The 27,361-nt window shown below is 43.8% G+C and overlaps 2 long non-coding RNA genes across 2 annotated transcripts in view; both read left to right on the forward strand.

Annotated features, from left to right (window-relative positions):
* Nucleotides 1-27,361, forward strand: part of LOC309367407 — a 368,756-nt gene that overhangs the window by 315,690 nt on the left and 25,705 nt on the right. The gene's annotated exons all lie outside the window — the stretch shown is intronic.
* On the forward strand, nt 25,540-26,371 carry LOC309366588. The gene is made up of 2 exons (XR_014166805.1): nt 25,540-26,012; nt 26,184-26,371. It is a non-coding gene; the product is annotated as an uncharacterized lncRNA (long non-coding RNA).

Consider the following 27,361-nt stretch of genomic DNA (forward strand, 5'->3'; position numbering starts at 1 on the left):
TGCAGGATGATCCAGTATGGCTTGCCCCTTTCCGTCAAAAGCAAGCCTGCCTGCTTTTATAATCCACCAAACCAAATGAAGGCCATCAGCCCTGTTTGAGTGTGCGCAAGGAGCTCAGTAAATGACTTGCGTCTGCCTGGCATCGCGAAAGAACAAAAACCATAGAGGCATTGTTGGGAAACTATTTGGTGTGATTGAGTCAGTCACCAGTTAGGCAGGCCTCTTCAAAGTACAGCCAGCAAGGAGGGATGGAGGAAAACTGAACCAAAGTTCAGCCGTTCAGTTAGCCACACACAAAAATCCTATCAAACCCTAAAAGGTAAAAAGGTAAAGGACCCCTGACAGTTAAGTCCAGTCACAGACAACTCTGGGGTTCCGGCGCTCAACTCGCTTTAGTGGCTGAGGGAGCCAGTGTTTGTCCGCAGAGTTTTTTTTGGGTCATGCGGCCAGCATGACTAAGCCACTTCTGCCGCAGCAGAACACCAAAACCAGAGCAGCGCATGAAAACGCTGTTTACCTTCTCGCCAGAGTGATACCTATTTATCTACTTACACTTTGGCGTGCTTTCAAACTGCTAGGTTGGCAGGAGCTGGGACCGAGCAGCGAGAGCTCACCCCACTGCGAGGATTCGAACCGCGACCTTCTGAACGGCAAGCCCAAGAGGCTTGGTGGTTTAGATTTCTTTAATTTACATTCCAGTAATTAACATCAAGAAAACGAAGATCATGGCCACTGGTCCCATCACCTCCTGGCAAATAGAAGGGGAAGAAATGGAGGTAGTGAGAGATTTTACTTTCTTGGGCTCAATGATCACTGCAGATGTGACAGCAGCCACGAAATTAAAAGACGCCTGCTTCTTGGGAGAAGGGCAATGACAGGCCTAGACAGCATCTTGAGAAGTAGAGACATCACCTTGCCAACAAAGGTTCGCATAGTTAAAGCTATGGTTTTCCCAGTAGTGATGTATGGAAGTGAGAGCTGGACCATCAAGAAGGCTGATCGCCGAAGAATTGATGCTTTTGAATTATGGTGCTGGAGGAGACTCTTGAGAGTCCCATGGACTGCAAGAAGATCAAACCTCTCCATACTGAAGGAAATCAACCCTGAGTGCTCACTGGAAGGACAGATTGTGAAGCTGAGGCTCCAGTACTTTGGCCACCTCATGAGAAGAGAAGACTCCCTGGAGAAGACCCTGATGTTGGGAAAGATGGAGGGCACAAGGAGAAGGGGGCGACAGAGGATGAGATGGTTGGATAGTGTTTTCGAGGTTACCAGCATGAGTTTGTCCAAACTGCGGGAGGCAGTGGAGGACAGAGGTGCCTGGCGTTCTCTGGTCCATGGGGTCACGAAGAGTCGGACACGACTAAACGACTAAACAACAACAACAACAATTAACATTCAGGTCTCAGTGTTTATGTGGATCCACCCAGTGCTATTTTTCTAGAAAACGAGGTGCTGGAACTCACCATGAACACCTCCCTCCTTCTCTTTGAATGGCAATGGCACCCACCTGAGTGGTGCCGGAACTGAGTTCCGGCGAGTTCCAGCTGAAAAAGACCTGGATCCATCAATGTTTTATATGTTATGGCATGTGCATACTGGAGGGAGCACAACCTCTCTAGGCTTCCACCACCACAACAGGATATTCAAGTTGAGCAACTGCTGGGGCCAAGCCGTAAAAAAATGATGTCCTCTTCTGCCAGCTGGATGGAAGAAGAAGAATTTAGATTTGATATCCTGCTTTATCACTACCCTAAGGCGTCTCAAAGCAGCTAACAATCTCCTTTCCCTTCCTCCCCCACAACTAACACTCTGTGAGGTGAGTGAGGCTTCAGAGAAGTGTGACTATCCCAAGGTCACCTAGCAGCTGCGTGTGGAGGAGCGGGGAAGCAAACCCGGTTCACCAGATTACAAGTCTACCGCTCTTAACCACTACACCACACTGGTTCTCTGGATGGAGAGAAGGGGGTGGGAATGCAAAGTTTAGGAAGCAATTTTGAGATAGGTGATAAGTGTTCAGCAGTTGGCTACATCTCAGATTCTGCAGAGCCAACGTGTGATACACCCAAAATCAACTTATTCTGGAGTTGATTGAAGAGGGCTAGATTCTAGAGCTGCTAAATGTTGGGTGTAATTTCTACCTGAACCCCAAACCTGTGATAGGGCAGTGAAAGCAGGAAGGGTCTGCTGCTGAGCTTGCATATGGGGTGTGACTAACCTAGTACAGTGGTACCTTGGGTTAAGTACTTAATTCGTTCCTGAGGTCCGTACTTAAGCTGAAACTGTTCTTAACCTGAAGCACCACTTTAGCTAATGGGGCCTCCTGCTGCCACTGCGCCACCGGAGCATGATTTCTGTTCTCATCCTGAAGCAAAGTTCTTAACCTGAAGCACTATTTCTGGGTTAGCGGAGTCTGTAACCTGAAGCGTATGTAACCTGAAGTGTATGTAACCCGAGGTACCACTGTAGATCAGGGATAGGGAGCCTATGACCTGCCAGATGTTGTTAGACTACAACTCCCATCATCCCTTAGCACTGGCCATGCTGGCTGGGGTTCACATCTGGAAGATGCCTGTAGTCGCACAATGGTCAGATTGGATTTGAGAAATACTGCCTGCTCTGTTTCAGACTATACTTGCCGTGGTCAGCAGAGCTATGCCAGAAGGCAGCGTTCCTGAGCACCAATGTTGTATACTAAGAGAAGCACAGCATTTTGGAGCCGGCTCAAAAAAGAGGAAATACCATTTATATTCCTAGGAATATGGAAGCTGGGTTTTAAAATTATGAAACCCAGGGGGAAACGAAGCAGTAAAGGACAAAAGAAGGGCAAAAATTAATTCATCCACATACCCTAAAGGAAGAGAGGCAAAGAGAGAGGTGGGTTAAGGGGGTAGCTGGCCTATTATTTCTTGAAAATATAACACATTCATTTCTATATCGGCGCAGCAGATCAGAAGAGCAATTTCCTTTGTGGAGCTAATTCAGAGGGTTCCCAAAACAATGAACTCTGCAATACCATGTCATTAATGAAATTGATCACTCTCAATTTGCTCTGCACATGTGTGGGGTAAATACAGAAAGAAAGAAAGAAAAGGAATCGAACAATGCACTTGTTGTGTAGTGTAGGCTTGCCCAAGCAGAATCTGGATCACATAGAAAGGCTGCAGTCCCGACACTCCTACCTGTGAGTAAGCCCTGCTAGACACAATGCGACTTTCTTGCAAGTGAATATCCATAGGATCAGGCTGAGTATTTCTGATCACGAAGTTGATCAGCAACCTATTATTGTTATCGCTGTTGTTGTTCTTGCTGTTAATGTACTGCCCTTCATCACAAGATCTCAGGGCGGTTCACAGAATAAAATACAAGGTAAAAACACCTAATAAACTGTGGTTATGAATTCCACCATTAACAGTGCTTCAACAGATACCAATTAAAAAGGCAGCAATTCTACATAATATTTGTAATCTACAAATCTATAAACCTGTACATTTGACCAGTGTTAAGTGTTCTATCATTTTAGTTCTGTGAATATCTTTCTACCATGCAACAGGCATTCGGGATTGTGAGTGATACAAAATAGAGAAATGTTCTGGTTTAAAAAACCAACAAAAAAAAACAATCAGTAAGAATTGGTTGGGGTCGGTTCACTTTTTTTTTTTAAAGCAATGGGGAAAATGCAGCTTGAGAATATCAGATCGAACTGATACCTGCAAAGTGAATTAAATGCTCCCAAACACTACATCCGGCCTGCAAAAATTAAATTATTTTTGCTTACTACTTTCAAGTTCCAGTGTTATAACAGAACCATCTGAAAAAAGCAAACTCATGAATAAAACAAGTACATCTTTTGGAAAAAATAAAAGCTTATAATGAATAATTTATTGCCTGCCAGTATAATCTTGGCTCCCACCCCTCTGTTATCAGTTCTGGTTTATATTTTAATTACCTGTCCCACATTTCACAGATTGAAATCCCTCACTGGGATACTGGCCACTTACAAAACAGAAATTGCAGCAGCATTTATTGTAAGCCTTCTTTACATATGGAGAAACCCAGTTCTTGGTATTGCTTTGAACACCTTGATCATGAGAATTTAATTCTTAACAGAAGAATCAAAACCGGCAAATGGATGTTCCTTTCATGTAAAGAAATGTCTTTCATAATCTCTGACAGGAATAAGAAAAACGCAGAGTTTGACTTAGTGTTTAGAAGTAAGAAACATTTATGCTGCTCATGCTTTGTAGCTCTACCCTTTCTTGAGAACAGCCATACTTTGTGCGACCTCAGAACAACAGATTTTATACATCCACAGTGGGCTTTGTGGCAGTGAAGCATCTGAGACTGGTTGGCTGAGCTGATGTGATGCTATGGGCTATTCTGTGTTCAAGAAGCAACGTAATCAGCTATGAAGTATTGCAGTCAAACTTCTGTGGCAAGAGATAATTGTCAGTTTGGCTGGGGTGAAAACCTCAGGTGCTATGCAACCAAGAGCTAAACAGGGGAGTGCAAACTTGGGGGCAAAACAAGGAAAAAAACTTTGGGAAAGACAGGTAGATGAGGTTATGAAGATATCACTTGGGTACTGTGCCCGATGGAGGACATATGCATGGCAGGTCTAAACATTTAGGTGTTCCTGTCCATTTAGCTCATAAGAGAGAGAACCCGAAAGGCTGCAGCTTCTACCATGGATGCGGTAGTGTGACTTGACAATGATAAAGGGGAATTGGGTGCAGAAATTCACACGCTGATCTGAATTAACCAGCAAACCCTTTTGGCTGCAAGCTTCCTGTCGGACTTAAAATGTGCTTCCCTTTGGCAGGATAGTGCCCATCTCTCTCAAGTAATAGGCTTACTTTTAATGGGAGCTCATTACAGCGGTGGCGATTGTCAGCCCACACTAAGTACTTTGGAATACCTCCACCTTCAAAAGCCTCTTTCAAACGGGGGAAAAAAGGGTTTGCACACTTCTGCATGTCAATGGCTACACCTTCACGATGATATTGTAATAAAAAAGGTATATAAATGGTATTTCATGCAAGCCCCTCACTCACTCACTCACTCTCACACACACACTTACTTACTGGCTTCCAGCTTAAGCACAGTTCTTTTCCCAGCTCAGTAGCTGAAGAACTGAAAGCAATAACAGGTAAGATCAAAGGGCCTGAATATCCTCTACCGTCAGAATGACAAAATGCTTTCAGTCTGGAATAGGATGCAGTCATTAGACTGAGGAAATGAACGATTTTGCTGAATGGGCACAATGGGGACCGATTTGGAGGGAAACAATGAGCCTTCACCTATTGTGAGATCAGGAGGATTTGCAAGGTACACTGGAACGTTGCTGCTGCTTCGTTTTGAAGTTAATACGGGATGAATAAAACAATGGGAGAAATGACCCAAGCCAGGCAACTGCAGAGCAAGAGCATTGATGGGGTCAGGATGTGTTGACCTTTGGGGTTAAACAGATCAAAGGGGATGCTGATTAGTGGAGTTGCTTTTTTTTTTTAATTACCTTAAAATTGGCATCTCCACAGTTATTTAGTGAGGCGCATTTGCAGGTAGCATAGCCCAATTTTTAACAGGCAACATCATTAGCAGCAAGAGTTTTTGAGGTTTCCTTTGGATCTACTTAAATAAGGTGTGTAAAGACCGGACAGCGGTGGTGAACGAATCTCAAGTGCTTTTTTCTAAAGACAATTGTATATTCAGATGTTGTGGTACAACACACACACACAGAAATTACACTTAGCCTAGTTCACAGCATGTTTTCCTGAAAGGTAAACCTCATTGAGTTCAATGTGACTTTCACTCCAGTTTGTTTTCTGTTGCGGCTTTTGTTTTTCGAGATTCTTCCAGTGTATTTTGAACCAGTAGTGAGCTTCATGGGTGTGTGAGGATTTGGACAGAAAGGTGTCCCTGGCCCTTGTTCAACACTCTAATTTAGGGGTTGCCAATTTAGTTTTTAACCCCAAGGCACATTTGCAAACCAGAGAAACTGTTCTGGACGCCGTATGCAAACACCAGAATCAGACACATATTGCAACTATGCAAAACTATGCAGTTGCCTATCATCCCAGCAATTAGATTTGAAAAAAATGCTGGTGGGTGGCCCGGGGGCTTTAGGGTGCAGAAGCAACCATCTCTGCCATGTGCCCAGCTTGGATAGGGTGACCACTAGGTCCAGTCGTGACCGACTCTGGGGTTGCGGCGCTCATCTCACTTTATTGGCCGAGGGAGCCGGCATACAGCTTCTGGGTCATGTGGCCAGCATGACTAAGCCACTTCTGGTGAACCAGAGCAGCACACGGAAACGCCGTTTACCTTCCCACCAGAGCAGTACCTATTTATCTACTTGCACTTTGACATGCTTTCAAACTGCTAGGTTGGCAGGATGGATAGGGTTATCTCTCCCCAGAAAGCTCAAAAACCTTGGGCAATCTTTCTGGTGGGAGTTGCTACACTGGTGTTTGGTCAATTACTTTCCAGTATCTGGACACCAATCCTTTCTCACTTCAAGAACTACACTGGTGTTCTGTTTGATAGTCAGTAAGGAAGAACCTTGATGTTTTACCTACTTGCCTTTAAACAGCACGCATTCTTCTTAACATCTCTTACATTTAGATCCCACCTTTTCTACCATGATGCAACATAGAGTGGAGAACAGAAACTGGTTTTGTTGACAGCCACCAATAATAATAATAATAATAATAATAATAATAATAATAATAATAATAATAATAATAATAATTTATTTGTATCCCGCCCTCCCCAGCCGAGGAAGTGACCAAACCTACATAGCTGCGGCATGGTTGCAGGATCATGCCCTGATTTGTTTGCATAGCGATAGCGTTCCACTGGGCCTTCCGATACATTGGCACTCTCCCCACTTTTCTCCCTCTGAAGAAAGGACCCCTTGCGCAGTGCCAAACGGTCACTGACTGCCAGTGCCAATGGCTGTTGCCGCAGAGCGTGTAGCCAGGAATTACTTCATTCCCTCCACCATTTGTCAAAGGAAAATGACATGCTCCCCACACCCAAAAGCAGCAGGAAGCCCTAGGCTTCGTTTGCATGCTGCTTTCTTTTTCTGAGAACCCTGGACTATTTACAAATAGGCAAGCTGACCAAGCAGACATGCAGGCTGGCTGTGTGCTAGTCCTATAACGGCGTGAGCACTCCTGTCCTTTCTCCCAGCCAAGTACCAAAACAAAGCACTTCTTTCTTTGGCCAGATGAAAACGCTGCTTTCCAGGAATGCAACCCTATCCACACTAAGGTACCCAACAGGGAACAAAGTCATCCTATAGGCCAGTATACTCCCCTCTTCCTGGACTCCTTCTCCCTTCCAGGTTCTGGATAGCTCAGCTGATTAGAGCACAGTGCTGATAACGCCTAGGTTGTAGGTTTGATCCCCATATGGGACAGCTGCATGTTCCTGCATTGCAAGAAGTTTGACTTCCAACTCTACAATTCTATGATTTCTAGGATTCCAATGTGTGACTCGTTGCTTCTGAGAGGGAGCCATGGCTCAGTTGCACAGCCCAAGCTCTGCACACAGGTCTCAGCTTCAATCCCTGGCACCAGGACCGGATTTAGGTTTGATGAGGCCCTAAGCTACTGAAGGTAATGGGGCCCTTTGTCAACAACAAACCAGTGATATTTTAGGGAGCAGGCTAGCAGGCAGGGCCCATTACTTACATCATAGGAGCCTACACAACATAAAACACTGCTGCTGTATGTAGGTTTTATTTTATTTGTTTTTCTATCTTATATTTTGAAAATGTACATCCAGTTTTTCTTCCCTTGAATTTTTTTGGGGGCCCCCAAGAGAGTGGAGCCCTAAGCTACAGCTTGTTTAGCTTATACTAAAGCTTATACTATATCCGGCACTGGCTTGGCACCTGCAGTTTGAAGGCTCACAGAATAGGAGGCATGAAAGTCCTAAGACCCTGGAGAGCGGCTGGGCTACGCAGACAAATAGTCTGAGCTTGTATAAAGTCACTCGGACCATTTGCCGTTTTGAGGTATTACTGTCAGGACAGACTCTGGCATATGCGGATAAAGCCAAACAAGACTTCTAGGATTGAACCAACTTTACAAGCACTTGTAGGTTTGCATTGCAAGATCCAAAGAGACGGCAGTAGTTCTGAAAGAGGTTTTTTTTTTAATATATAAAGAAGAGAGTGAATTTCTTTGTTGTGCTGTAAAACAATGGAGTTTTCTTGTGGGTGCTTGCATGTTTGTGTAAAAGAGGAGGCAATAAGGCACCCGCCCTCTCCCCCATCTATGGTAACCGCCAGAGATAGCCCAATTATTTATGTGACACAGAAATAAACAAATGTTTTAGCTCTGATTTACTGAAGCTGGGCTGGTGATAATAAAACCATCAATAGTCCATAAAGGGCTTTAAAGGGTCTGAACAAGCTCGGGGTCCCTTCCGACTCTACCATTCTGGGATTCTATTCTATGATTCTATGTGCCATCGCAATACCAACTGCACGGCCCTGTGGCTTGGCGCAATAAATAGGGTAGCGTTACAAGGTGCGTCCAGCACTCATGCATATTTGTGCACATGCTTCCCAGAGGTTTAGAAGCTTTTGCTAGAGTTATAGTGTCTGTCCGTTACGAATATGCAGTTACCCTTGCTTGAAAGGAAAGGAAATGTATTGATGCTGCTTCAGACAGTAGAATATAAGCTGGCAGCCAACCGTACAACACAAACACACCTTGATCTAAAGAGTCAAAGAAGGACCCCTATCGAGAGCCTAAGGAGAGTGAGTGTGGCATTTCTCATAGACTTGTGACAAGTCAGAAAGAGAAGGGAACAGTCTGAACTTGGCTCTTCTTCCTTTGGCCTATGGATGTGGCCACAGAGTCTTTCCCTTGTCCCACCAGGGCAACAGTCTATTGGAGATGAGTGTTCCTTCTGGCAGGCAGGTGGGAAGTGAATTCTCTGTGGCTGATCCTTTTGCGGCCAATGCATATGGTCAGGCTGGTCTTGCTTTTCGTACAATGCTCTTTCCAAGAAGCAAGGAGGTTGCACAACCTTCCAGTGAGCAGCATCCTGAGTGGGCTGCCCTTCAGCTCTGCAATCCCAGGGCAGCTGGAGTGTTCTTTCTGGCAGTGAAGTGGAATTGCACTCCATACCTTTGGACCCACATACCACACTCAGACTGGGAAAATTAGCTAAATGATCTCCTCCCTCTTTGCAGGCAAGCATGAGAAGACCATGTAATCTGTTACCTTGACTTTCTGTTTAATCAGTATTCCTTGTCAGTGGACAATTCATGCCATGGCAAAATGAAACTTTGAATAACAGAGCAGTATGGCTGTAACACTCGCTTTACATAAGCTGGGGAGGGACGATACCTATGGAGCAGTGAGCACACATCAGAAGCAAGCCACTTACATTAATGTACTGCTCTTGCAACTCTATCTATCTATCATTAGGGATGAGGGTGCTGCTGTGGTCTAAACCACTGAGCCTCTTGGGCTTGCCGATCGGAAGGATGGCAGTTTGAATCCACACGATGGGGTGAGCTCCCATCGCTCTGTCCCAGTTTCTGCCAAACTAGCAATTTGAAAGCACACCAGCACAAGTAGATAAATAGGTACTGCTGTGGCGGGAAGGTAAATGACGTTTCCATGTGCTCTGGCACTTGTCACAGTGTCCCACTGTGCCAGAAGCAGTTTAGTCATGCTGGTCACATGACACGGAAAGCTGTCTGTGGACAAACGCCTGCTCCCTTGGCCTGAAAAGTGAGATGAGCACTGAACCCCATAGTAGACTTTGACTGGACTTAACCATCCAGTGGTCCTTTATCCTTTACCTCTATCTATCTATCTATCTATCTATCTATCTATCTATCTATCTATCTTGATCCATCTATCTATATCTGTCTGTCTGTCTATCTGTCTATCTACTGTCTGTCTGTCTATTACCTATCTTTAATCTCACCCTCACATTTTCACATTTAGATATATAGCAAATCTATGTTTTTCCAGTGGCACACTAATTAAACACACAGCAATCCCCTCTGCCACAGATTTCCATATGCTGGCATAGCTGCTAGATCATCTGGAAACTGGATGATATGCTCCAAATGGCATCAATGCAGCAACTGCTAAACACAGTGATAACCATCCTAGATACTTTACCTATTAAATAACGTACGGATGAAAGGCATGTTACACATTTCAGTTATAGTTGCGGGGAAAAGCAATCTCCTTTGCAAGGTGTTGCACTCAAGTACATTCTTCTTTTATTTAAGTACCTCAAGGTTTGGAATCTGATTTTCGCTTTTGCTTACTTACTGTATAACAAGCATCATTTTTCCCCTTTGAAAAATAGAATTCATCACTTGGAGTTGTTTCAGCGCTTATGTGAAATCAGTCATAAGAATGAGAGGCTGTCATTTCAAATTCCTGATTGCTTTGTGATTTTAAGCGAAATATCACGAAGAGGCTTTTCTATAGCTTGCCGGTTGCTTTCATGGCAGAATCTTTCCCCCCATCAGAGTGAAAAGGGAGAGAATTCATTCTGGGAAATGATTCTTTTCAGACATCTTATCATGAGAAAATAAAGCGCAACATGCTCAAAAAACGACAGCGGGGAGATCAGGTGAAAGAGCTGAGAAGGTATTTCATCTTGCTGTGGGACTGTTGTGGGTTTAATTAGTGTGACACACACACACAAATATTCTGAACTGATGCCTGGATACAATGGTGGACATGTTCTGGAGCAGCAAGCGAATAATTCGGGATGCTCCTAGATCCAACATTGCTACCAGAGACTCAAGTGACATCAGTGGCTATGGGCAGCAATGGGCAGCAATGGTTGCTATGTTCATTAGATACCTTCAGCACAGTGGTAACCTCTAACCTGGACCATTGGTAACCTTATGGCCTCATTGGCACATACCTTATGATAAGTTTGGACTCGCAGCTGGTGCAGAATACGGTGGGGCTTCTTACAGTGCTCATAGAACGCCAGTAAAGAACTGCTTGGACTACTGCAATGCACTCTACATGGAGCTACCTTTGAAGGTAACTTGGAAACTACAGCTAACCCAGAATACGGCAGCTAGACTGTTGACTGGGAGTGGCTGCGAGGACCATATAACACCAGTCCTAAAAGATATTCAATGGCTCCCAGTACGTTTCCAAGCACAATTCAAAGTGTCAGTACTGACCTTTAAAGCCCTAAACTGCCTTGGCCCAGTATACCTGAAGGAGCGTCTCCACCCCCGTCGCTCAGCCCAGACACTGAGGTCTTCCTCCAAGGGTCTTCTGGTGGTTCCCTCACAGTGAGAAGTGAAGTTACAGTGAACTAGACAGAGGGCCTTCTCAGCAGTGGCACCCTTCCTGTGGAACACCATCCCATCAGATGTCAAGGAGATAAAGAACTACACAATTTTCTGAAGGCATCCCTGTATCGGGAAGCTTTTAATGTTTGACTTTTTGTAATTTTTTATATTTTGATGGGAAACCCAGCCAGATGGTCAGGGTATTATTTATTTATTTAAGCAGTTGTAAGCTGCCTCAGGGATGCGGGTGGCGCTGTGGGTTAAACCACAGAGCCTAGGACTTGCCAATCAGAAGGTCGGTGGTTCGAATCCCCAGGATGGGGTGAGCTCCCATTGCTCGGTCCCTGCTCCTGCCAACCTAGCAGTTTGAAAGCACATCAAAGTGCAAGTAGATAAATAGGTACCGCTCCAGCGGGAAGGTAAATGGCGTTTCCATGCGCTGCTCTGGTTCACCAGAAGTGGCTTAGTCATGCTGGCCACATGACCCAGAAGCTGTACACCGGCTCCCTCGGCCAATAAAGCACCGCAACCCCAGAGTCAGCCACGACTGGACCTAATGGTCAGGGGTCCCTTTACCTTTAAGCTGCCTCAGTGCACTCCAAAGTGAAAGAAAGCAGAGAAATAGTTTTATAAAATAATACATATCATCCTGAATACTTTTTTTTTTTTAAAAAAAAGATAATTTTGTAGTATTTTGCAACATTTGAGATATAACTGAATATGGTGTGATTTGGGGGAAACAGAGAAATGGAATCAACTAAATAGGTCTGCTAGCAGAAACCAGTGCAAGGTTTCCTACCAACACAATGGGGCTTTCCCCCTCTGTGCCCCCCCCAAATCTGCTCGGGGGCAGGTGTCAGGAGAACCCCCAGAACAACATTCGAGGGGAGAAGCAGGGAGGCCATTCCGTTGGGCAAGCTGTGTTTGTAGCACAACAGAAAAGCCACAAATTCCTCCCCACCCTCCCTAATGTATTCAGCGGTGCCCAGGGGCACATGGTTCTAGGAAATTCTTAGAGATCTTGAGATTGCTTTGAACCCCAGACTGGCATAATTTCAGACCTCACAGACCAGGAAAGCCTTGTAAGTAAATGCCTAACTCCTAAAGGGATCATTTATATGGAAATTTAGCAGTTAGGACTATTCAAGAGTCTGGATTTTGTCCATGGCTTACTCCCCCCACTCTCTTCCGCCCTTCTCTTGCCTTACTCAGATGGCTTGTAAAATGTTCTGTGATTATGTAAGACTTAACCTTAGGAATGGGGGGGGGGAGAGGGGGGGAACAAAACACACACACCCTGAAGTCATAGGCTACAATCCTGCGCACAGTTACAGATAGGCAAGCGTTGCTGGAATGAAAGGGATTTATGTATGTATAATGCTATGCAGGATTGCGGCCATAAAGTTTATGAAAATATATATTCAGGACGGAAATAAGTCATATTTGTTCCCTTTCCAGCATGTTAGGTGTTCCGCAGAGAAGCAAGCGATGGTTGGGTTTGGCATATGCCTGTATTTTTTTGGGGGGGGGGGGAGAAATTGCATTCGCAAGCCAGATCCACTAAAATCAAGGGGGGGGGTGTGTGTTTGCCATTGGCATCGCTGGGATACCGACCACACCAAGCACATACACAGTTATGCACAACAAGGTGACAAAATGAATTTAATGTTATGGTTCCACCAACCGCAGACCTGGCACTCGCAATGGCAAATCATAAATCAGATACTGGCAGACATGCCTAAGTCAGCAACTAGATGCAAAATGACCATGTCACCTTGAAGAAATCTGGCTTCTTGTTTAGCTTAGCTTTTAACCTGGAATACTACTTTTTCCATGCAAATTTTAAAACTTGAATTTTTTTTTTTTTTAGTATGGATATAAATGCAAGCCTGTCACGTTCAGACCACCAATTTCAGATTTATTTAAATTTTCACTAGAGATGTCTTTTCTAGCCTTGCTTTTCCCCTCCACTCCTAGAAAATGGGTGTACTCTCCAGGAAATTAACATAGTTTGGCAGCTTGCTGCTCCAGACTGGGTTCATAATTATACCTTGGGGTTTTAATGCTGAATTCCTGGGCTAATCCTCACAACTACCTTGTGTAAAGAGTTCATCAGCACCTAAAGTGAGGATACAGTAGTCCGGGTGGGGGAAGAAAGTGATATGCACAGGAACACATACATTTATTGAAGGATGCAGTGCATTCTTCTGATGGGCAAAAATGTTTAAACTGATTTTAATATTTTGTTTTTTCATGGTTGTAATGTGCCTGGGACCTTATGATGAAGGCCGGGTAAGAAATCTAATAAATAATAATAACTGTAATAGTAGTAGTAAAGTTCCTACCACCTTTCACCCCAGCAAGCCACCAAGCTGTTGAATGTTGGGCTTGCTGTGCTACAAATTCTCACTCTTAGTTTCATTTAGTTCAGTGAGACTTGGTTATAATTGTCACTTTGGTTTCAGTGGGACCTTTGTGCAGCTAATTTCGTCTGGATACAACCCAAGGGACATGGTCCGGACAACCCTGTATTGGATCTCATGGATCTGAAAGTCGGAAAGTTGGATATTTGTTTAGTGAAATCCGTGACTTGTCAAAGTGCTTAGTTTTGCCTAGGTAAGAGCCGGCTGTGTCTTTGAAAACAGAATCAAAGCTTTTCAAAATCACAAATCAAATCCTGAAACGTACTTTGGCATCTTGTGAATATGTGAAATGGACAGCTCCTCGCTTTTTGCTCAAGAAGGGTCTTTTCAGACGTTCATCTTCGCCTAGATTTTAAGGCTTAGAAAATGTCTGCCAAATGACAACCGCAAAGCCAAAAACATAACAAAACACACATTTTATAACACACTTATGTTCTGGAGACGCCACACATTCTCAGCACTAGGAAGGTCCTGAAATTCCCAGGAAAATGCTTCTTCCCCAACTATTGACAGGTCTATGAGGAATGTGGCTGAGTGTCATGTCCACCTAGTGGATATGACCTGTGACACCATTCATAATGATGAATGATACAGTGACTCTCCTCCTGGCCAGGCCAAGACATCCTGAAAACTTAAAAACAAATCAGAATGCCTTTGTGGGCTTTCCCTCATACAAGATCCCTCACACAGTCTGCCCAAGATGGCGGAGGAAAACCTGTTGCAACTGCCCATTCGTTACATGGAAGGCGATGAGAAGGCTTGGCTGGATTCTTTGGGTGGACTTTTAATGCTGAAGATAAAACCTGGGATAAGTTCTCATTTTTTTTACTATCTGAGGTCTGTCCAGTTTGCAAGGTGCTCAACATATGGTTGTCCAAGGCAGGGTCCTGCTCGATGGCACCAGTCTACAAGGCAACCCTCAGTCCCTTTGTATACAGGCCTGTCCTTGCCAAGGAAGCATGTGCCAACAAGACATTTCATAAATCAGTACCAAGCATCATTCACAATGCTTTCAGCGAAGTCAGCAGATCGCAGACACTGTTTTATCATTTACTTATTTATTTCTTCGCTTGTAAAAGCAAGCTAGGCAGCAAGGGACCAAACCCTGGGCTGGCAGGATGGAATCTGGGGTGGTTCATTATTTGCTTTGTGCCATCACCTGGAAGAACTTTCTTGCTGCTTTTAAGTTAACCCGTGTGTGTGTGTGTGTGTGTGTGTGTGTGTGTGTGTGTGTGTGTGTGTTATTTCCAGGCAGTTATACTTATCTTTATAGCTTAAGAAACAGGACTCTCTCTCTCTCTCTCTCTCTTTTAATGCACACCATGAACCCTTTGAAATGTGCTTGCTCTTGTTGCCCACTAGAAGGAGAGGGTGAATGCCACATATCTAATTGTGTGTCTCCACAGAAACTTTCCTCTTAATTCCTGGTTGCTAACCCGCATTCTTTAAGTCCTCTGGCCCCTTTCCCAACACTCCTCCTCTGTCTCACAAAGAAAAGAATTTGCTTTCTTTTACTCCGGCTCCCTTCCTCCCTCTCCCCCCCCCAACCCTCCCATCCAAGGTCTTTTCTCATTTCAAAGCAAGCTACTTGAATGACTATTCAGTATGTGCCGAATGAGGCCTCTCCACAACACTATGCTATAGTAAAAGCCGTGTGTGCTTATAAAGGCACCCTGCCCTGGGTAGGCCAGGCAGCACACACAGTGCTCTGACCTAGCCATCTGTATGCAAATCTCCGCAGACTTAAGTAAACTTTCATATATAAAAAAGGAGAAAGTTCTTGCCTCTCTTTCTGTGTGTTTAGCAATTATTACTGCACATTGGTCCTTTGTATTTTATTATCATGCTTTGTGTACGGAGGAGACTCCCTGGCACCTGCGCCTGTAGGGTGGCAGATGGAAAATCTTGGCAGCAGTGTGGAGGTTTCCTCAATGTAGCCTGCCTAAGCCACAAACTGGCATCCTTTTATTTCTTTATGTGGCTACTGAGGAGAAAGGATTAGCAGTAGATTACCAGTAGCCTAGCAGGGCATTGGAGAGAGGCAGAGAGTGAGAGATTGAAATCTGAAGAATGTTCTACTACAAAAAGGGAGGCTGAAACAGCAGCGAGCGTCCGCATTAGATTTGTCGAGAGAGAGCTTATTAGGAGCGCAAACGTGGTCAGCATTTCTGCTACTGTTCTGCGACTGGCGGTGGTTTACTCAGAGCAATGACTGCAGTCCATCCCTCATCTCCCAAAGATGAAATATTAGCAATGCATGCTCCAATATTGGGTCCTCCCCGAGTCATCACACCACAATGATGATCTCTCTTCAGTTGCCTCCATGCTTTTAATCACTATAGCAACTTGGCCCTCCAGCTAGGTCATTCAAAATTCATCCATTTCCTGAGGGAATGGCCTTCTTCCTAAAGCTGAGTTGTGGTCTGTTTCCCCACGTGGTCATGTGACACAGCGACTTGTCCTATAAATAAATCCTTTTAAGTGAAGAGGCCGTCTGATGACGGCGCAAGCACTCTGTGGCCTCCTGTTACACCCTGTTCCTTTCATGTATCTCAAGCTATATGCAGAAACCCCCAAGGGAAACATCCAAATGGAGAACAAGTGATGTATTACATGTTGTGCGTACACACAAGATGATGAACTCCCTAACTAGGGACAAAAGAAGGGTATGGAATGCTGTAGAACTGAAATCTACTTTTGGGGGAATACTTCTTTGTAGAATTATCGCTTGGCTCGATCCAGGGTATGGAAATTACAGATGGTGCTTTGCATTGGCTTTGCGTCATGGAATGATGCTCAAAACAGAAGGTGACAATCATAACATTTCCAAAGTGCAGAGTGGTATCTGCCTTGTCAGAACTCCAGAAAGGGGCTGGATGAGATCATATGAATCATAGAATCAAAGAGTTGGGACCACAAGGTTCATCGAGTCCAACTCCCTACAATGCAAGAATCTTTCGTCCAACATGGGACTCAAACCCACAACCCTGAGATTAAAAGTCTCATGCTTTACCAACTGAGCTATCGGCTCATGGAAGGAACCAAAAGTAACTTCAGCTATCTCCATAGACCTATAGTTGCCTGAGAAACACCTTGATTTCTTAGGAAAGGGCACTGTTTGGAGCTTACCTTTTCCTGAGGTGCTCTTCTGCAATAGACGATGCAATCTTAAAAGGAGATTTTTTGGTACATTTACATTTTTCTTCCATATGTTCTGCAAACATGCTCTATTTTAAGAAATGCTCTGTTTTAGCAAATAATATAGCTGTGCTCCCTGGATGCTTGCTACACCGCTTGCATGATGTCAGGTTATTGTGTCAGACCCCCCTCAATCATCTAGAGAAGATGGTGTCTCTGTCCATAGAAGTTGTGTAAGAGGGGAAAGTGTTTCATTTCAAAAGTCTTGCCCTTGAGAAAGAAAGAAAAAAGTTGAGGAGTGCTAGCAAACAGATGGACAACTAGGGAGTGGATGCAAGGCGAAAGGAGAATCCATAAATTTAAAATACAGCAGCAAAAGCAAGACAAGTCACAAGGAGTGCAGATCAATCATTAAGAATTAACAGATTGTGGGTTTGTGACCCTACAGATCACCTAATGTACTAGGATTTCGTGAGGGCAACTAAACTACAGTGAGACAGTTGAGGATGTTGTGCCTAGCTATCAGTCCACCAAATGCATATTCTGGGAAACAAGTTTGTGGTGTGTTCATCAGGTGAAAGGTTCAGCAACAGGATGCATTCTGAGGATTGTAATTACCGTTCTTTATCTTTTAAATGCTTTTCTCGCATCACACTTTGCAACTAGAAAACTGTCAGCTGTATTTTTGTATATTTACAAGAAGAATCCTCTGAGCCACACCACTTGAAAAACACTCAGACCTCTTTTTAAATTGAGCCCCTTAGGCAAAAGCAGATCATCAAGAACTTGTGACCTGCATTAGAATATGCTGATATCTATCCACCAAGGTATAAGCAGATGCTTAACCATCTCAGAACTGCCTCAGGTATAGCATCCATCTATGAACATATGGTTGAAAGATTGCACTTCTGCAACATAAGACATCTCTAGGTTTATACTGTATATTCATTTTTGTTCTCCCACGGATCCTGTGACAATTGTTCATAGCATCTGTCACAATATATCTGGGGAGAATCCTTTTTTTAAAAAAATGCTATATATCTATATATCTACAGTGCCAGATTTACGTATAAGCTAAACAAGCTATAGCTTAGGGCCCCACTCTCTTGGGGGCCCCCCAAAAATTTAAAGGACAAAAAACTGGATGTACATTTCCAAAATATAAGATAAAAGACAAATCAAATAAAACCTACATACAGCAGCAGTGTTTTGTGTTGTGTAAGCTCCTGTGATGTAACTAATGGGCCCCGCCTGCTATCCTGCTCCCTAAAATATCACTGGTTTGCTCATTTCTATACTGTATATAGGGCTGTATTTCACTATTAATATACTTCTTCTTAACTGTATTTCAGTTCAACAATTACTTTGATAAAATACATATTTTATTATGTGCAAATAGCTTTAGATACATATTAGGTCCATAAATTACCATATAGCATATATTTGACACAAAAAAACAGTGACAATTTGTTGTTGACAAAGGACAGCTGGACATATAAAGGGCCCCATTACCTTCAGTAGCTTAGGGTCTCATCAAACCTAAATCTGGCCCTGTATATATATCTATATATAGATATATCTATATATAATGTATCTATTTTATGTGCATTTCTGTTGATGCCCATTTTATTTTACATAACAGGAAAAATACCTCTCTAGATCCAAGCCTACGGTTGTAGACTACATATGACAACAGGTGTGGGGTAGGTGGGTGTAGTTTGGGGAACACATCCCGGCGGACCACATTTGGCCCACAAGCCAGAGGTTGTCCACCCCGGCATACATGTTCCAAAACATGCTGGCACTTTTTAAGCATGTATGGAAAAGGAATTAAAATTCAGCATAGGGTCAATCGACCAAGTTTCACATCACCTGAAACTAACGCCAAGTATTTTTGTACATATAATAGCAAATTATCTTAAGTATTAGATTGTATTACTTAAAAACAACAACCCACCCTTGCTGCGCTATATTAGATGGCTCGTGTTGATACGCTACATACTTTCTTTTGTACGGCCGGAGCTTTCATCCTCGCTGAAATCAAACACCTTAAAGAAGGCAGTCATAGTACTGGACCCACAGCACTAGAATATCAAAGAAAGTATTTTAACTATGCTGGCCTACCCAAGAAAATACATATCATGATTTTCATAAGTGAGGCTCATTCACTTATAATGGCAATTCAGCAATAATTTTGCACCTTGCATTACAGTACTTAGAATTTTGAGCTCAAGGAAATTTCTGCTTGTAACTGTTGGCCAATGTCCAAGCTCTCCGCTCATAAATGTGTATATTTGTGCATTTAATTTAATATCAAGGAGTTTTAGAGACTCCTTGATACAGGTGGGTTCATGTGAACTGATCTAAAGTCCAAACTGTGAATATTCTTATAGTCTGAGCACCAGCTAAATGGGCCCAATTCGAAGTACATTCATACCTCGGGTTACAGACGCTTCAGGTTGCGATGTTTCGGGTTACGGACCCACCAAAACCCGGAAGTACTGGAATGGGTTACTTCTAGGTTTTGGGGGTCGCGCATGCGCAGAAGTACTGAATTGCAACCTGCGCATGAGCAGATGTATCCCGCACGGAATACGTTCGCAACCCGAGCGTCCACTATACTGGTTTTCATCTCTAAAGCCTTAAATGGCTCAGGACCACAATACCTCAAGGACTGCCTCTCTCCATATGAACTGACTTAGACCCTGATTTCATAATCTGAGGCCCTTCTTCATGTGCCTCCTCCAAGACAGGTCCGGAGGGTGGCAACACGAGAGCGGACCTTTTCTGCAGTGGCTCCCCATTTGTGGAATGCCCTCCCCAGTGAGGCTCACCTGGCACCATCATTACAAATGTTTCTCTTCTGCCAGACGCTCTGCTGAGTAACATTTAAGGGCTTGTGGGGGTTATTGGTTTGTTTTTGTTTTATTATATATTAGTTTATAGTTTTCTGTTGTGAACCGCCCTGGGATCAGGTGAAATTTAATAAATGATGATGATGATGATGATGATGCAAGGCTTTTAAGGTAGTAGTAGTAGAGAGCCAGGCACTCCAGTCTTCCACTGCCTCCCGCAGTTTGGTCAAACTCATGCTGGTAGCTTTGAGAACACTGTCCAACCATCTCGTCCTCTGTCGTCCCCTTCTCCTTGCGCCCTCCATCTTTCCCAACATCAGGGTCTTTTCTCTTCTCATGAGGTGGCCAAAGTACTGGAGCCTCAGCTTCAGGATCTGTCCTTCCAGTGAGCACTCAGGGCTGATTTCCTTCAGAATGGATAGGTTTGATTTTCTTGCAGTCCATGGGACTCTCAAGAGTCTCCTCCAGCACCATAATTCAAAAGCATCAATTCTTTGGCGATCAGCCTTCTTTATGGTCCAGCTCTCACTTCCATACATCACTACTGGGAAAACCATAGCTTTAACTATACGGACCTTTCTTGGCAAGGTGATGTCTCTGCTTATTAAGATGCTGTCTAGGTTTGTCATTGCTTTTCTCCCAAAAAGCAGGCGTCTTTTAATTTCGTGACTGCTGTCACCATCTGCAGTGATCATGGAGCCCAAGAAAGTAAAATCTCTCACTGCCTCCATTTCTTCCCCTTCTATTTGCCAGGAGGTGATGGGCCCAGTGACCATGATCTTCGTTTTTTTGATATTGAGCTTCAGACCATATTTTGTGATCTCCTCTTTCACCCTCATTAAAAGGTTCTTTAATTCCTCCTCACTTTCTGACATCAAGGTAGTAGAAAGTCACAATGCTTCGCTTGCAACTGCAGCAATCTGATGTCAGCAAGAAGGGCTGAACCCAAACCTCTATCAAGGGTTGTTGATACAAGGCTCCCAGTTTTGCAATATAATTCACATAATATAATTCATAACTGCAAGGTGAGCAATTAGAAGTGGCAGGGAGCTTTCATTTCCAATCTCTCCTTGACCAAGTGAAAAGTCCATGCTGGTGCTTGTCTTAAGAGTCTCTCAGCCAGATGAATCAATGGAAATACCTGTGCAGGCTGAACAACACTACATGCTTGTACCATAAGGACTGGATGCCATGAAGCAGCCATCAAATCTCCTAAACTGCAGTCATTCTGACATACTTATCTACAGGTTTCCAAATGGGGACATGAACATCAGCTTTTTGGAATACACGCAACTGGAACAGAGCAAGCGTCGTTTAATGAAGAACCTTGACTGCTGAAAGACTACTTTTTATAAAAGGGTTTTCCAGTCAAACAGAAGGTGCCTGTTTGCAGGGAAGGGGCAATGAAAAAAAGCAAGTGTTGCAACAGTTCGTCTGCAGGAACCTCATAAGAGATGGCAAAGCTTGTGGTCACTGTTAATTAACCCTTCTCAGTAACTGGGGTCTGACTTCAAGCCATCTGTATGGCTAGCTTGCTGTCTTCCCACCAACTCTCCCTTAAAAGATCTTGCAAAGTTAAGACTTAGGAACGTTGTAATGAAATCACTCTTTGTGTTTTCCATTAATGCATATAGCTTGAAAGCATGGCCATTTATTTCATTTCAGTTAGCAGCAGCAGCAGCAGCAACAACAACAATTTATTATTTATACACCGCCTATCTGGCTGGGTTTCTCCAGCCACTCTGGACGACTTCCAACGGAATATTAAAATACAGTAGTCCATCAAACATCAAAAGCTTCCCTAAACAGGGCTGCCTTCAGATGTCTTCTAAAAATCTGGTAGTTGTTTTTATCTTTGACATCTGGTGGGAGGGCGTTCCACAGGGCGGGTGCCACTACCGAGAAGGCCCTCTGCCTGGTTCCCTGTAACTTGGCTTCTCGCAGTGAGGGAACTGCCAGAAGGCCTTCGGCACTGGACCTCAGTGTCCGGGCAGAATGATGGAGGTGGAGATGCTCCTTTGGGTATACTGGACCGAGGCCGTTTAGGGCTTTAAAGGTCAACACCAACACTTTGAATTGTGCTTGGAAACGTACTGGGAGCCAGTGTAGGTCTTTCAAGTCCGGTGTTATATGGTCTCGGCGGCCGCTCCCAGTTACCAGTCTAGCTGCCGCATTCTGGATCAGTTGTAGTTTCCAGGTCACCTTCAAAGATAGCTCTACATAGAGGGCATTGCAGTAGTCCAAGTGAGAGATAACTAGATAACCTCTTGAGAAGCTGAAATGTATGAAAAATTATATGGCATCGGGTGTTGCATTGATAATACAACTTGAAAACCATAATATAAAAGACCAGAGTGAGGTCATCATTCTTCTTTGTGTTGTTGTTGTTGTTGTTGTTACTACTACTACTACTATTATTTCCTACATTCATGCAGAGGTGTTTTTTGTCCAGAGACAGACTGAATGCAACAGGAGGAATCTGTGTAACATGAGGGATTGACAGTTTGCATGGACAATATCATTTTTTAAAAAACGAATTTTGGGCTCTCCATGCAAATATCTCCGTTAAATGGGGTTTGTTCTTCTCCAACAGTGTGCCTACAGTAACTTTGTGCCACCTGTTAGCCTGCATGAAGAATTGCTTTTTTTAAAATACACAATAAGCAGATTGTTTGTTACAGTTGTGCACGGACAACTGTATTAGTGTTCTTCACCCTTGGACGTCTCCATAAACAGAGCTGCAGAGAGCTATTCACCAGAGACCAGAATTCTGGCTCAGAAATTTCTCTCATAACAATCTAGCTGTCACAAACCACAGTTCACCTGTTTAGGCTCATATCGTTACAATTGCAAATGCTATGAATCAAAGCAGAAATATTCTTTCTGATGTCTGCATACAGATACTCAAAAAGTAAACAAAAAGGAGGTCTACATGCTGTCGACTTTGGGGATGTTATTTTCCTCCAGAAACGTTTCGGGCTTAGTATGCTCTAACCCCAGTAACTATTCTGACTCTCCCCCTGTCTGTACCAGAACAGACTATAGTGAATTTCAGGTCCTGCCAGATTATTTTCAGTTACCAATGCTCACATTACAGGGGTGGGGGCTTAGCTTTTTTAAATTTTTGTGGTAGCCTACTGAGCTATTTTTCTTTACAAGGCTATGAAGGGAATGATTTGGCGAAATTTGCAGTGTGGGGGGAGTAAGGTTCGAGTAGGGTTGCCTACATATCTTCTGGACATATCCAAAATTCCACAGCAGTGTCTGGATGGAAATTGGGGGGAAATGTCTGGGGAGATCCGGATTCATGGCAGCCCATGTCAGCAGTGCTGTTTTTGCCGCTTTTCCATTAAAAAAAGCTTTAAAACGGCCTTTTAAAAAAGTGATTTTGCCCCAAAAGCTCAAAAGTGGGACTTATATTTCATATAGAGTCTAGTTTCAATATTTCAAAAAGTAAAAATAGGACGTCCCTATTTTCATTGGAGAAATGTTGGAGGGTATGAAATCACTGTGGTACCTCACCATTAGCTAAGGGCCTGATGTGATAAGAGACATCTCTGACCACTGACATCTCTATTAGCTGTATCTCATGGAAAACATTATAAACTCACCTTGGGACCTAATGGGGGAATAATTGAACAACTCTGATGGGTTCCCTTTCTGCCATCAGAGAACTGGCTTTTTCCTCATGTAAAATCCCTGTGGAAAAGGCAGCAGTTTACCTACACTCTTTGACATTGCTGAGCAAACGTTTTTGAGCCGACAATCTTCCTATACTCAAACACAGCCCTGGAATGACTTTTTAACTCTTAGGAAAAGCTAGGTTTACTGTCTTGCTTGTGCCAGAACCATTCCTTCATCCAGGCCAGGTTTTCCTCACACCAGGAAATCCACACCAGGACTTATGCTAAGCCGACAGGACAATAAAGATTCTGGAATGAACAGCAGTCTGTCAGTATAGAAAGTAGGAAGTATAAAATAAGACTGTTCCTCTGCAAAGCCCAGATTCTCATCTTCAAGAGACCCAGGCCTCTGAATGCAACATTTACTTCCATGCTAGTCCTCCTCTCCAGAATCTGCATAGTTTGCCTACCCAGCCTTTACAGAGAATCCATACTGTGTTATTGCCGAGTCATTGCATTTAATGGGGTCCATAGTTTGGGCCATTTCTTCTGTACCAAAAGGGTGTGACTCTAGAGCTGAAGGAAAGCTACCCCAGCCTTGCTGCAGATAAGTCACAATGCATAGAAACCTTACAGAGGTCGCATTCCATGCTTAAACTCACAGAAACGAAGGCCTCAGCTGGGCTTAACTTTGTATATTGCAATTGTGTGTCTGCCTGGGTAGCTCAGTTGGTTAGAGCATGGTGCTGAGAATGCCAAGATTGCAAGTCCAATCCCCATATGGGAGAGTTGCATATTCCTGCATTGCATTGCAGTTGCAATTCTCTGAGTGACCAGACCACTGATTCAAAAAGACTCTGGTGTAAGCTACCTTGAATTGCAGTCTTGAGTGAAAAATATGTATTACCTTTACCTTACTCAAAACGCAATGCATTATATATACCTTTCTAATGTGTTTTGTATTTCAATGAGCATTCTAAGCCATTCTTGGGAGAATACGCATTTTGTAAAAATGCTTGTGCTTCAATTGATGACTTCTTTCTTTGAATACAATTAACCCATTGCCGTTTAGTTTAACGTGTTAAATGTCAGCTCCACTACATTTTTTTCAACAATGGCACTTTAAATTCACAATGCTAGGCTTTTCATAGTCAAAAAATCCAAAATATTTATTCTCGCAGTACTGTGTGTGTTGAGTATAATAACCTACTACTTAATATCTTTGCCCCACTTCCTTGAGGCAGATTAATTGCAAGAATATAGAGTACAAATGTCCACACACGGTCACATGTTTCTTCGTTACCAATGTTTCTTCGTTCCCAACTGTACAAACTGGGCCCAGCACATAAAGCCTTCAATTCAGGGTTGGAAATAGCCGCTAGCCTGGTTGTCTCTGTGACAAAGTAGGAAAGATTTAGAAAAGGGTTCCCCCTCCCCTATTCTTTTTATCCCACAAATAACAGCGATATGTAGGGAGGCAGGTAGTAACAAAAACTACCTGTTCGTTTTGGGCACGGTTGGTTAATGGTTCAGGCAAACAAGCGTTCGCTTTCTTCCACCCCTGGCTAGGCCGCACTGTAACCCAAAAAATCTGGAGGGAGGTTATTAGCTGGGTTTGTAAGTGAAATGGCAGAATACCTGGTCCCCCGTGAAATGATTTTACTACAGTAATTAAAAGAGCAGCCAAACTGATCTTAATTTGGAAACAAGGCGCTAATACACTGAAAAATGCAGGGGAAATAACTAGAGCGAAACATGAATTTTGAAAAACCCTGTGCGCTTTCTGTTACAGACTACATTTTTTAAGAAAATAAGACTATATTTTGCATGGCTAGGTTGATTTGTATGCCTAGTACTTGCGGTGTGAAGGAGAAGCGAGGGGTAATTTCCCCCCCCCCCGGGGGGGGCGAGGAGAGAGAATCGTTTTGTTTTCCTGCTTGAAAACGTATCCTCTCATGAATTCATTCTTATTTTTCGCCGTGCATGTTTTCTTCACCCTACTATGATGGAATGGATATAAAGGCAGGAGATCTGTATGTGAGCCTGTCATTTGTATAGTCCACACACGGAGCGAAAGCACGTCGCCAATTGCACACACTGTTCATTGAAAAGGAAATGGCTCTGTACACTATTGCTTCTTGCGCTTTATATCTATATCTCTATTGATCCATGCAGCAACAATAACCAAAACAACAACAGCGAGCTGCCGCCACCCGAAAACGTTTTTTAACGGGGGGTGGGAGTGTGACCTTGCTTGGGCTGGGTAGCGGGGAAACCTTTCAATAAAAGCTTGCATGCTGGATTTCCAGCTCATTGTTCCCTCGTCTCTAGTTGCCCTGGCAACCGCAGCAGCTGCTAGATTGTAGGCCTTGGCTTGCGTCTCCTAGGTAGTGCTTAGCTGCCTGTGTGTCCAGTTCACGCAGCCTGCCAGCCATTCACCCTCCCGCTGCTGACGGTGTCCTGCCAGTCTGTGCGGGATAATGTTTACTAACATCAGCCACATGGCTCCCATTTTGCCACGGCTCTGCCCAAAATATGTCACTCAACAGCCGATTGTCAGGCAGCCAGCCAACCTGCCTGCAACGCGCTGGAAAAAAATCTGTCGCGGGGGACTGCTAGCAGTGATCTTCCGCCAACAATCTCCTCTCCTATGAAAAGGGGAATCAATGTGAGCCTTCACAGTTGCCCCTTCCGCATCGGCGGCACGATCACCGGGGATGCATAATGAGTAACACGGGGAACTGGAGGAGCTTCGGTGTGGGGGTTTTACGGGGCAGGCTGTGCTCGGTTGGAACTGGAGCTCATTGTCAAGGGGGTCTGCTGCCATTTCCTTTTCTAGTACAAAGGCTCCCGCGAACGTCGCATTCTCATTCTATTGTGGACGCCGGCGAGGGCGAAAGAAAAGGCGGGTGTCCGTGGCTACGAGATGGTTGGAGGGGGACAACTTGCCAGAAGGCTGCTTCTCTAGCAAATATCTAGCGGGGTATTTCTCCAGCAGCTCTGCTGAAATAAAAATCAGTCAATCCACACATCAGCTTGAATAATCAATGTTGCAGTTTTCAAAATATTACGCTTTTGTGGCCATAAGCTAGAGAACTTAATACAGTGAGAGGACTTCCAGGAGATGTCGCCTTCTCACACCCATTCCGATTCAGAAGACATACCAGAGATACCAGACTGAGACATGAAGTATCCCTGTTATGGGTTCAGTGACATAGCTGTAGAAAAATGTCCATGCCTCGGTCTGAAACTTGTGCGATTGGTTCTGCTCTTATCCTGAATTTCGGATTCCAATGAATGAGGGAAACTGAGCCTGTTCAATTAGGTATTTTGCCTACATAACCCAGCCCCATCGGCCCTCCCTTTGTGGTGTGAGCAAACAAGCTAGAAATTCTTCAACTAACCACAGTTTCTCAGTTTTGCCCAAACTGGGAAACTATGGTTGCTAGCTTCAGAACAAGCCCCAATATTAAAATCATTGTTTAATGTTGGTTTCATTGGCTTTGTTCTGAAGCAGCTGAACCAGGCATAGGTAAACTCAGCCCTCCAGATGTTTTGGGACTACAACTCCCATCATCCCTGACCACTGGTCCTGTTAGCTAGGGATGATGGGAGTTATAGTCCCAAAACATCTGGAGGGCTGAGTTTGCCTATGCCTGTGGTAAACCATAGGTTGCCTCCAGACTTTATGTTGTGGGAGGGATTTAAGTGGAAATTTGGATTTGTGCAGTTAAAGTGCTCAATATATCTACTTTAGAGAAAAACGAAACAAAAAACCAACCACCATCAAAGGATTTTTGCGGGGTTAGGAAAGTAGGAAATCCAGCAGTACTTTTGGTGCTGTCCTTTACGATTTTATGAACTGCCTGTAGACACTGAAAATTTAAACCTACCTCAGAAAAGTGCACAGAAAATTCATGGAAGGGAAAATAACGTGCAGTTAGTTTACAGAAATTTGAATAAGTATTTCCCATCTTCAGTTTCTCAGGTGGTAAGGAAAAACAGCCTGAAGTAAGA

This window comes from Podarcis melisellensis, assembly GCF_964234715.1.
Source record: "Podarcis melisellensis genome assembly, chromosome: 3".
In the NCBI taxonomy this organism is placed as follows: domain Eukaryota; kingdom Metazoa; phylum Chordata; class Lepidosauria; order Squamata; family Lacertidae; genus Podarcis; species Podarcis melisellensis.